Raw genomic sequence first — 11,758 nt, forward strand, 5'->3', positions numbered from 1 at the left:
TTCCTATCCAACATACCCTATTGGTTCTGTTTCTCTGGAGAGCTCTAATATGAGAGTTGTACAATATTAGTATCTAAATGATGCAGGATGCAGACCTTGCATTTTGAAATGTCCAAGGAGAAGTTGAGCTGAGCACACAAATATTGACTCACCTTAAAATATAATAGGCTTTTACTCTGCAATAAAGGAAGTAAAATTTTAAAAAGAGGGAACTGGTTAGAAAGTATGACTTGTAAACTTGTAAATTGTATATCTTCAGCAATTTTTAAAACGAGTTAACCATTTCCCCTTTTTCCTTTCAAGAGCATCCATTATGATATTTTCTAATAAGAAAAGTCAACCCTTTACAATTAGGGAAGTTGCTAAAGATGATCAGAACTGATTATTTGAGAGAATCTCATTTCAACCATTTCTACATTGGATCAGCATTTCTGTGGTAATTGCTTTTGAACTGACTCAGGTTATGAGAATTGAAAACATTTACTCACATGACTTCTACCTCAGTCAACTGTCTGAAAATTAACATGGTACTAGAATAGTGAGGGTTTGGAATGGTAACTACTGAGTTACTGATTTATAAATAGCAGATATGTTTTAAAATGCTCAACAAAGAAGGGCCCCTGTCCCTGTCTTTCCCTCGTCTTCACCTACCCTGCAAAACAGTCCTCTCCAGGGTGAGGGAGCTGAACTGAGTGAGCAGGCAGCCCAAAGTGGAGGGAGTCTTGCAGTGTGGTCACCAGAGGCTGACTGTGGACCAGCAACAATAACATTCAGGGAACAATTTTCATGGGCCAAGTATTGTGCTCAGAACTGCTTTTTAGATTCATTCTAATTTTATCACCCAAGCATCCTGTGAAGAGCCTACTATTATCATTTCCATTCTACGGGGAAGGGGACTGAGGCTCAGAGGATTATGTAAGCTGCGTAAGGTAACAGCCAGCTCAGAAGATGTGCAACTGGGACTCCAAACCCTCAGGGTCTGCTTCCAAGTCTTTGCTCTTTTTCCCGACCCTGTACTTCCAGGATTTGACAACAGACCTCACACTTGAAGTGGGTTCTGTGCAAGCAGTAGGTCTCTGCCCTCTCCCCACAAGTAACTGTGTGTGAGGATCTCAGGAACCATCTTTCTCCACCCGGTATTGGTCTCAGAAATCTACTCTACCTAAAAATTTTTCCTACTGTCCATTTCAATCACATGTATGCAGTGGAAACAGGAAGGATTACACCTGAAAACCTAAACTGAATTCTATTCACCTCTAGTTCTTACAGGTAACCTCCCCACAAATGTTTCTACTTCTTTGGCCGCACATTATCAAATAGCCAAGCATTTGATAACATCTTACTTCTATGATTTCGCTTTGCTTCATGTCTGCACTTTCCAGGATTCAATATGTTTATAAGAGTTAATCATGGGTGTACCTGATTGGCTGTAACCTTTTCTTAGCTTTTCAGTTATGACTGAAGGATAAAAAACTGGAAAATATACTGAAAATCCCCAACAACACCACATTCAAATAGGACATGATCGAAAGAGAAAACATTTGCAAATTTAAAAAAGGAAAGCACCTCTTTAGACTAGGGCCAGTGTCTCCAAGCTAATGCACTTCATTCAAGACTATTTGTGTTGTATGTGCCAACAAACTTAAACAGGCATAAGGAAAAAGGGAAATCTTTGCTTATGTGCCAGAAATGTCTACAAGTAGCGCTGCCTTAGGTTTGACTTGATTCAGGACAAAAACTGTGTTACTAAGACCCAGAGGCTCCACTTCCTTCCCGCTGGCTCCCTTCATAGGACGGCCCCATGCCTCTCACCCTGTACCACCAAGCCCAGAGGAAGAACAAGAGCTTATCTTTACCGGAAGTTTCAGCCCACGTTTTCTCATGTTTCTTTGACTCTCATTGGGTTACCTCCCTGGATCTGAAGCAACTGTCACGGTCAAGGTGCATGGGATATACTGATCCATTTAAGCCAACTGACCCCACCACCAGAGCTAGTTTTGGAGCCTTTTCCCTCAGAACAGGAAAGGAGGTTTCCCTAAAGACATCTGCAGTTCTTTAACTACCAGAGATAGGAGAATGGGTGTTGGTCAGCTAACAATTAATGTTCTGAAATTGGAGTCCAAGGATATTTAGAGTTTCCTGAATGGACTTTATTATATGCCAGAAAATATATGAGAAAAAATTCATATCTTTAAAAATACTTAGTTCACCTAAAATTACTAGCCGCCACCAGAGTCTACATCTCTGAATATGCTGTTAGAAAGTGGCTTAAACATACAGAGAATATGCCAAAGATATATCATTGCTATCAATTATCTTGGATTACTCTTCTTTCTTTCTTTGAATACTCCATTTTATAACAAACGAGCACACTTGATAAATATTACCTGATTTAGATAGATTTTTAGATAAAAAATCAACCAGATGCTCTTATTTAGTTGTTGTAAGAAATAGGTTTGATATAAAAGGGTTTACTCAAAATAAATACATGTCTTTATATTCTGTGAATATAAAGGTTTTTAATAGGTTCTTTTTCATTGGTGAGAACAACTGAAGGATTATAAGAGAAATCAAGAGCATTGGAAAGACTAGAAAAGAGAAATGCAAGACAGTAAACTTGCAATAAACTGTCTCTTAAATGGGACAATTCTGCAAATACTCTAAAAATCAGAATAATAATAATGGCAATAATAATAATTAGAATTTTCAGTCTGTAGTGGCTTTCTACTAAAGGCCTATAAAGCATTTCGATGTAATGGGATAATATTCATGACAAAGCAGTAGCCATCGCCATAAATGTACACAGCACTTAAGCACTAATGAGGAACTTTGGCTTTCCCTGCCTTGTAAAAGCATTTCCTCTAAGTACTTCTCAACATCAGGAGCATTATCAGTGACAGATGGGAAGCCGAAGAGTGACAGGAAAGTGAGTGGTTCATTACAATAGGGTACAATTGCACCAGCTGCGATGCTCGGGAGTTTTTACTGTAACCAACCCCTTTCCACATAAAGCCTGCATGTTTACTGATGGCTGCTCTCTGAGATGCGCGGGGTGCTCTGGAACTCCCTGCACACCCCCTGAGAGCCAGCAGTTTTCTCCAGCTCTCCTCTGCATCTGCTCTGGGGCTGCCTCAGTTCGTTCAGGACTTCAACTCTCTGCTTGGGCTCCTCCAGTGACCAGCTCACTGGTCTCCCAACGTGTCCATCCTCTGAATTCTAACTAGAGTGATATTTCTAAACACAAATTGGATCTCCCTCTACTTAAAATCATCAGTGGCTCTCGTGTGGGTTTAGGGTGGAGCTCACTGAGCTAAGACTGTGCTACTGTCTGGTTTTCACCCTGGAGGCAGTTGAGGCTCCAACTAAGTGATGCGCTGAGACCCTCCTGTCCACACCCAGAGCCCCAGCGCATACCTCAGGTGCAGCAGAACCCAGGCACCTGCGGCCTCTGCCCACACTGGGCAGCTAGGCAGGGCAGCAGGAAAAGGGAGGGAGCACCTAGCGGGTACCCAGGGCAGGGAGAGGGCCAGGTGGGGCTCAGAGAGTACAAATTCAAACACACAACAAATAAGAAGGCGATGCAGTGCCTTAGGCTTCAAGTGTAGGGCCCTTACGATCCTGAGACCCATGGGCCCTAGGGTAGAGCACACATACTTTTGCAATAATAAAAAGTGATATTTCAACGTATATCATAATGACTCTCTTCAATGCCTTTTAGTTTTCAAGGGCATATTTATTTTTTCATTACCTTCTAGGGGAAGCAAGTAATTATTAAGTAGTATATTAACATTATTAAACTCATTAAAACTCATGGAAGCACAAGATATTTCAAGTTTTATGTAGAATTTAGTATAAAGAATAAGACTTCTTTAAAGTGCTATCCAAGGGGGTTTAATTACAAAAAAACTTAAAAAAAAAAAAAAAGAAAACCAAAGATTATCCCCAGAGCTTCCAAAAAGAGTACAACTGGTGTCAGAACACAATTCCAGGGAAGTACTTCTGAGAAGTTTGAAGGGCAGATAAAATGTTAGTGGTAGAGTGTACGACACTGTTAACTTAGATCGAATTGAAGCATTAAAAGGATACTTTGGCCTTGGACTGCAGAATGGATTTTTACTGCCTTTTGATTTAAGTATTGTTAAAACTGCATGCAAGATCATAAACAGAAAAAAAACCCTAAAGTCATCACGAAAGGGATTATGGTGGAAATAATCCTTCCTTTAAGACCCCAGATAGGTGGCATTTCTTCCTGTGAAACTTACATTTTCAGATTCTCACAGTTGGGTGTGCAGGCTTCGGTGCAGTATGTGAGATGTGTACAACTTTGCAGTATTAATTATAGTGAGGGTTTTTTTTTAAACATTAATGAAAGCCGTATGCATGTGAGATTTTCCAAAAATGTGAGTATCTCCCCCCTCCCATCTGCCTTCCTCTCAACCCTTTTGGAATATGTGCAAAACACTTCTAAGTACAGCATGTACTTTTCTTCAGTGCAGTCACTTTTTCCTAATGACCATTTATGTAAACCTCGGTAATGTCGAGAGCAGAGAATTCCTGCCGCAGTATAAATAGCTTGTGAGAACTCTGCCCTTGACCCCGCTGCACCAAGGGAATAAGGGTTTCTAATGACTGGGTTCTGCCCGTGGCCCAGACCCAGCGGACTGAACGTGGCCATTCACGCTGCCTGGGCTGGTCAGTGGCCCCAGCCCTGAGGCTCGGCCAGTATTGGGCTGATGCTGGGGATTCTAGGGTCGGCTGTATTGTCTAGTAGGGAAGCTGATGCTCACCCCAAAGCGTGTTAACCAGGGAAAGACTCTCCACAAGAAAGTAGCATTCACCACCACGAAGGTTTAGAAACTAGGAAGTCCTTCTACCACTGCAGGTACACAAAGCACATGGACCTTCTCCCAGCATCAGTTCTCTAGTATCAGGGAAGCCTGTGGAAGTGGCCCCAGGGGTAACAGAATATTCTCGACTTCTCAAATTACAGCCTCAGAATAAACATACATTTCCTGAAAATCCAGAGAATCCTTTCTGTTCCACCATTTTCTCCTTCTAATCAGGATTAAAAGGAGAAAATACAACATTGTCAGCCTTTACCAATCCCATTCCATCTTCCACATTTTCTTCTCCCCCAGCCCACTTCTTGGTGGTAAGTAAGAACTTTTTAGTAAACATATGACATCTAAACAATTACCATTGCTTTGGTGGGAGCAACTAAACACGGAACAATTATCTTCTGTTAACACGGTAAAAAAAAAAAAAAAAAAAAGTGAAGTTGTACAAGTACCTCTGATAACTCTGCCAAAAGCCTTTGGTCCTCCTCTGTGACGGTCCTGCTCCTGGGATCCATTGCACATAGTAAGGGAGCCGTTCAACTGTCTCCCATTCAAAACAGATGTGACTGTAAACTCAGTTCTCTCTGTGTTGAATCATTACCACTAACTTATTGTGACACCTTCACTGTGAATACCTGTTAATAAACACTATTGTCTCACAGGTGCTATGTTTATGACTACAAAGAAATGAAGGGCTTTGAGATGTTGATGTTGGCACATAAATTATGTGGGTTATTTTGTAAATACGGTCTAAGGGAAGCATGGGCTTCTGCTGAGTGTGCAGCTATGTGGATGATGGCCCAGGTGTCACCTTTGAGTTCTGCCCACAGTTAAGTCTGTGACAGTGTTCTTGAATACATGTCATCACTTCCTGCTTAAGTTTAATTCCAGAAGAGGGCAAGACTCTCTGCAAATAATGATGGCATTTTCTCTTGTCAGAAAAGAAAACTTGTGGATTGGACATATTCCTTTTTTTTCTTAGCTACCAAAAATCTTCAAATGAAATTAAAGGTACAATTGTCGTGTTTAATATTCTCTCATCGCAGGTAATAGTCTTATCCTTTAGCTGCATTTAGATGATTCCTCAGCTCTTTAAACTCTCCAAACTACACGTTTAACTATTTTGCATTGTATTATAACTTGTAAACTAACTCAATCCCTTTTAGACATGGAAAAGGTATAAAATTTTCAGAATTAGGAAGGATTATGGTTTTATTTATGCCATGGCTACGCTGGGAGTTCCTTCCTTGTAAACACAGAGCAGGATTTTCTCCTGTCCCTCCCCGCCTCCCAATACTCAATTTCACGGCCAGTGCAGTTGACCCTAAACTCCGGCAACCAGCAAAGGGTAGTGAGGAGAAATCACCAATGTCAAAGGGAGAGTGGGGCCGTGAAGAGCAGAAAAGAGAAAGGAAACAGGGATCCCGCGCACGTAAGGACCATCCTCCACGCCAGGCGGAGGACAGTCCCCTGTCCCCCCTGCTCTCCCTCCTGAGTCTGGAGTGAGGGCTGCCTCGCCACTAGGAAACACTCAGGATCCCAAGGCGCTGTTTCTTGGTATCACTCCCTTGCCCTGAGTTCTTTGGGGGCATCTCGCATCTCCCAGGGCAATGACCGCCTGGCCACTCCCTCACTGCCTCACCTCCTTCTTCCAGTAGGTCTGGAAGCGCACACCCCATGTGTGCGCTTCTGTCTCCTCCTTTCCCACAGTGTGATCAGACCACCTTTCTTAAATATCTCCTATTTCACATTTAGCCTGTGCCTGTGTAGGAAGACTTCCTTTCTCTGCCTTTCTCTTTCTGACCGGGCAGGGAACCTGTGAGATATGAGGAGTACCATTTCCTTTTTCCACCACGGCAGAGAGGACTGCAACGATCACTCCTCTCCCATGTGAACCAGAGTCTCCTTATGTCATAATATCCCAGCTCCACAAAATGTGTCCTCCAATGATGGGGCAGGGACTTACAGTTGTGGTGAGACTACATTCATATCTAATCGGCAAAGTGCAATTACTGCCTTTTCAAATGCTTTCTTTCCTTTTGCTACTTTTTCCTCCTAAGTGCATTGAAAAAAAAATTTTCTTTCTTATCAGAGTCTACCATGGGGAAAAGGCTGGGCTGACCCTATTCCTGGTCTCAGCACACGTCCCAAGCGCATGCGCCTCTGACGTCCTTGCTTAGCTGCCCCGCCCTCACCTTCGCAGGTTAACCACAACATGCAACATCCCCAGATCTCGTGCATGTACGCGTTGCATGAGCACAATAAGCAAGAATCTATACCCCTCCCCAGAGATTTAGGTATTGAATACATCTTTGTAAGTATCTTTCTAAAACAAACAGGGACATGGCCTCTTCCTGTCCTAGGAACCTGCACGGTTGTACTGAAAGTGAAACCCGAAGGCAGTCACATTTGCTACATGGACCCATTCATATGTGGTTCTGGGATTATGGATGAGCAACTGCTCCGAGGCCAGGGAGCTCCAGGTTGGTCTAAGCTATAACTTGTAGGGTATAAAGGTGCACTGAATTCTCTCTCTCAGGAATTTGACCCGAGACTACGGAGAAAGGGAGACAGCTATTGGAGACAAAATACCAATAAAAAATGATAGAGTTAACTTCTGAAAGTACAACTAACTGTTCTTGTCTTAAGAGATATTAATTCCCTACATGATCTTTTTTTTCTGAAAGGAAATGAGTGAACTAAAATATTAACACCATTTTTAAAATGTGACTTCTCTTTCAAAGTGTTTGGAATAGTTATCTTCACAAAATCTGGCCAGGAAAACAGAGAGCCTAAAAGAAAATTTAAAAACTGCTTCCACTGGAGATGCATCTAAAGAACAATTGGTTAATTAAAACAATTTTCCTCTGACATTTAAAGCCTCCTTCGAACAAAATGTTTCCAAGCCCTCCACAGCTTGCCTCTGAATGAGTTCAATGATTAATTCATCTGAGAAAGGTGCTCCCCCGCTCACTATGTCCTCAAACAAAGAGCAATTGATTCTGCACTATCACTGTTTTCACGTGCTAAGTGGTAGCACAAATGATTCATTCATAATTCTCTGTGCATAAACCTCTAGATTATGGCAGGTTATTGAAATACTTCAGGCTATTTGTCATATTCTTATCAGCAGTACCCAAACAAATAAGTCATCTCATCAGTTCTAAAGTAGAAATATAAAAACAAAACAAGGTGACTTTCATTTGTCCACTTGCTACATCCAGTACAATCATGCCTTTGAATGGGAGAATCTCTCCACACTGCTGATGTTTTGGATGGTGGATTCCCACAGAATGGTCGCCACATCCAGCTTCATGACGGTCCAGTGGTGGCCTTTGATCTTGGATAAGTTGCCTGCCTTGCTCTAATCTATCTGAGTTTCAATGAAAGCTTGCATCCAGTAACCCACAGTTCATAAAATGAGCCTTCATTTTGTTGTGATGAGTGGGTTGAATTGTGCTATAGACTGAATGTTTGTGTCTCCCCAGGATTTATAGGTTGAAATCTAATCCCCAGTGTGATGGTGTTAGGAGGTGGAACCTCTGGGAGGTGAATTAGGTCATGAGGGTGGAGCCCCCATGACTGGGATAGCCCCCATGACTGAATGTGGCCTTATTTGGAACCAGGGTCTTTACAGATGAAATCGAGTTAAGATGCCATCATCCTGGATGGAGTATGATAATGTCATCCTGGACAGAGTATGATGATGTCATCCTGGATGGAGCATGATGATGTCATCCTGGATGGAGTATGATGAAAAAACACAGAATCTAACAGTAGATTAAAAGATGCAACACGTGCTTGTTCCTCTTTGTCCCTTTCTCTTTCTTTGTTGTTTTACTTTGTTTTCATAGAATCACAGAATGGGATGCCCAATTTTGAGTCATTTTACACAATGAATTCTAAATCAAGAGCTAAAGATCTGTTTTATTTTTATGGCAAATTATTCTGTACATGGCTTCCAACAAAAAGCTTTATTTGAAGTTTTCAAAAAAAAATCTAGAAAGCACTTCTTATTTTTGTATGTGTATGTGCATGTGTGTGTGTGTGTGTGTGTGCACCTATAGGATGCTGTTAAAATGTTTAACAACTAGTTGATACACATTATGGCCATTAGAACAAACACTGTCAAAGAGCTGAAACGGCTGTGCCTGTCAGTGCTAAATGGATGTCCAGGCATTGCAGGTATGTCAGCCTTATGTATATGTGTGTGTAGATGCATGTAAATAGACATATTTCACATTCAACTATAAATAAAATATGTTTATAGAACTAGTAGAATGCTGAAGTTATGGCTTATTCTCTCAAAAAAATCAAAATAATATTTGAATATTAACTGTCAAATGTAGTTGTAACCTCTAAGGGAAAATCTTCTATGTGGTTTATATACAAAATCTGCATCCAGCACTTGAAGTATAAATATCTATTTAATATTGTTACATGAAAACATGTACTTCTAATAATGCTTGTGAAAACTATTCATTGTATGTACAGGTACAATTTTAAGAACTTTAATTGAGTAGGAAAATAGATTAAAATAATGTAAATATTAGGGACAATCCTTTGGAACATTCCACTAGCAAATCATTATAACTTTCTGAGTTATAATGTTAAAGTCAAATATTTAAATTAAAATAATAATACAAAGTAGGTTAATAGAGATTTGGTTAAATTATAATTCTAATCTCTTTAGAAGTATTTGGTGTATTGAAATTTACAGTGGAAAACAAAATAACCTTTAAGTACTGTATTGAATTAGACTTATTTGGACATTAATCTCTCTAAAAAACAAAACAAAAAGCCCCTGTTAGGGAAGGATTCACATTTTATAAAGATGAGGATGAGTTATAAACACTTCAACTGTGCCACATCAAATTTTCTTAATGAGTAAAAATTATAAAATTATACCATCCATGATAAAATTAGTATGGGAAAGACATTGCAAGAGGACAAGTGTATACCTTATAAAAAATGATGAAGAAAAGATGAAAATGATAGAGAAAAGAGGAACATAATTTATTCTTCCAATCAATCTTTTAAAGACAGTATTTAATAATCATTGCAAGATGAAAATCGCTTGAAGCTTATAAAATAAATTTAAAATTTTTGGACATTGAATTATTTTCAGTAGTTAAAGTACATTTTATAATTGTCCAAGCAGTAAATCCTCAGCACAAATTTCCTTCTAGAAAAAAATGCTTCTGAAAATCTTTTCCCTGAATTATATTCAGCTGTGCACCAAAAGGCTCCTAATATCAGTAATGTGCCAGTTGGAACTGAGCCTCTATTTGGTGTTGCAAACCATGTTGGCAGGAGCAAATCTGCACCCGATGGGGCTGGGGTATTACCATTCTTGAACAAAAAGTTCAACTTTGAAAATTTCGGCACAAAATTATAATAAAATTGCAGTGATAACTGTTTTGGGATGATGCAATTTCAGGTTTATATTTGTGTGCCAGAGATCCATTCCTTCACATGGTAGTCACCTTTAACCCTGACATCAACTGTGTATTCATTTTAACCTTGTGCCATTCAGTGTGTCTTAGCTCAGGCTGACAAGTATCATAGATGGGGCAGGTTAAATAACAAAACGTTTATTTCCTGCAGTTGTGGTGGCTGGGAAGTCCAAGATCAAGGTGCAGGCACATTGGGTTTCTGCTGAGACTCCAGTTTACAGACAGTGATCTTGCTGTGTCTTCATATGGTGGAGAAAGAGAGACCATCTGTCTTGCGTCTCTTTTACAAGGGCACTAATTCCATTCCTGAGGGCTCCACCCTCATGACCTCATCTAATCCTAATCACCTCCCAAAGGCCCCACCTCTTAACACCATCACGTTGGGGGTTAGGATTCAACATATGAATTGATGGGGCACAAACATTCAGTCCATAGCACCATGTTAGGCCAAAATATAAATTTCATTTGTCTCTATTAAAAGAATGTAATCATAATCTGATTTCAATGTTTTGCAATACAACATTCCATACTCTAAATGCTCCCCCGAGCAAATTTGAGACAGGAGAATAAATAATGTTTAAGTAAAATTTTATTTTATGTATTTTTCAACAGATATTTTTTCTCTGTACTTTTAGAAGAGTTTATATCATTGTGAAGAAATTATAGGGAAGTGATTCATTTAACATAAGGAAGAATATCTTCTAAATATTAGCTTTGTGCCAAAATGAAGCTTGGCTTACCAAATTAGTTTGTCATTTTCCCATCTAAGTTGTATGATTTCTGGTTGAGGATATGGTAGAGGGGATCCGTAACTAGGTAGAAAATTCAAATAGAAAAACTGGAGATTCTGAAATTATTTTTATTCCACAATCAACTTTGTCTTTGTGATTAACCACTGATCATCAGCAATTTATCTCTAATTAAATCAGCTGGGGGTTGAATGAGGGTTTAGCATTGTGCCATATTCAGGTGTTGAGCTTGAATTCCGGTTACTTCCTTTTGTTTGTGCAATATAATGCCATAGCAATTCACACGATGTGGAGACTAGAACAATCATAAAGCAAACAAGGTATGACCGGAGCCCCAGAAAGACCCTCCACCCTAGCTTACCTTCTAGTGTTACTGCTTATACATAAGCATTCCCGCCTTTTGCCTGTTTTTCACCTTTGGGTAAATGGAATCATATTGTATGTATTCTCTCACATATTGACTCTTTCTCGCAATAGTATGTTTATAATATCAACCATGTTGCTGCCTGTCCAATCATCATTGCTGTGTAGAGTTCCATTGCAGGCATATTCCATAATTTATTTATCTAGTCCACAATTTTTATACTGTTGGGTTGTCTTCTCATTTTGCTTATTATTAATCTTGCTGGAATAAACATTCTTCTACAATTATACAGCTGCACAAGGACATGAGTCATTCTAGAGTATATACAAGAGTGGGACAGCTTGGTTAATA

This window comes from Delphinus delphis, chromosome 2 (assembly GCF_949987515.2).
Source record: "Delphinus delphis chromosome 2, mDelDel1.2, whole genome shotgun sequence".
Taxonomy (NCBI): Eukaryota; Metazoa; Chordata; class Mammalia; order Artiodactyla; family Delphinidae; genus Delphinus; species Delphinus delphis.